Below are 1,022 nucleotides of genomic sequence, written 5' to 3' on the forward strand. Positions count from 1 at the left end.
ACAGAATTCTTTCTCAGTAAGCCATGCGTGTCATAAGAGGCAGCTAAAATGCTGGAAGCAAGGGGCTAGTAACCCCTTCTCCTGTATACATAACTAAAGTTAAAAAGAGAAACTTTTGTTTTTCTTTTTAGGTCCCCCTCCACCAGTGGGATACAGCCGGTTTGTTGAAAGAAGGAAATTATATATAATATATAGTACAGTAAGTCTTCGACTTAAACACGTTGAGAATCTTCTGTATTGTGTATGTCATTATGATATCATTATTGTGTTTAATATTATTTCCCAGAAAAAGTAGGCCTTAGACAAGGATGTGTGATGTTAATATGGTTGTTTAATATATTTATAGATGGGGTTGTAAGAGAAGTGAATGTTCAGGTGTTGGCAGGATTTGTGGAGTTAAAACATAAATAATCTAACACAAAGTGGGAGTTGTCACAGTTGATGTTTGCTGATGACACTGTGCTTTTGGCAGATTCTGAAGACGAGTTGCTGAGCAAGTTAAAAGTGAATATAGGAAAGAGTAAGGTTATGAGGATAGCAAAAAAATTAGGTAATGAAAGATTGGATATCAGATTGGAGGGAGAGAGTATGGAGGAGGTGAATGTATTTAGATATCCAGGACTGGACGTGTCAGTAGATGTGTCTATGATGGAACTGACGAGGGGAAAAAGGTGAGTGGTGCACTGAGGAGTCTGTGGAGACAAAGAACTTTGTCCATGGAAACAAAGATGGGAATGTATGAGAGTATAGTTATACCAAGGCTCTTATATGGGTGTAAAGCATGGGTGGTGAATGTTGCAACAAGGAGAAGGCTGGAGGTAGTGGTGGAGGAGGCCGGAGGTAGTGGTGGAGGAGGCTGGAGGTAGTGGTGGTGATGTGTCTGAGGGCAATGTGTGGTGTGAATATAATGCAGAGACAGAGGAAAGATAGTGATGGAGTGAATGATGAAAGTTTTTCTTTTTCGGGCCACCCTACCTTGGTGGGAGATGGTCGATGTGTTAAAAAAATAATAATTTTTTTAT

This window comes from Cherax quadricarinatus, chromosome 98 (genome assembly GCF_038502225.1).
Source record: "Cherax quadricarinatus isolate ZL_2023a chromosome 98, ASM3850222v1, whole genome shotgun sequence".
Taxonomy (NCBI): Eukaryota; Metazoa; Arthropoda; class Malacostraca; order Decapoda; family Parastacidae; genus Cherax; species Cherax quadricarinatus.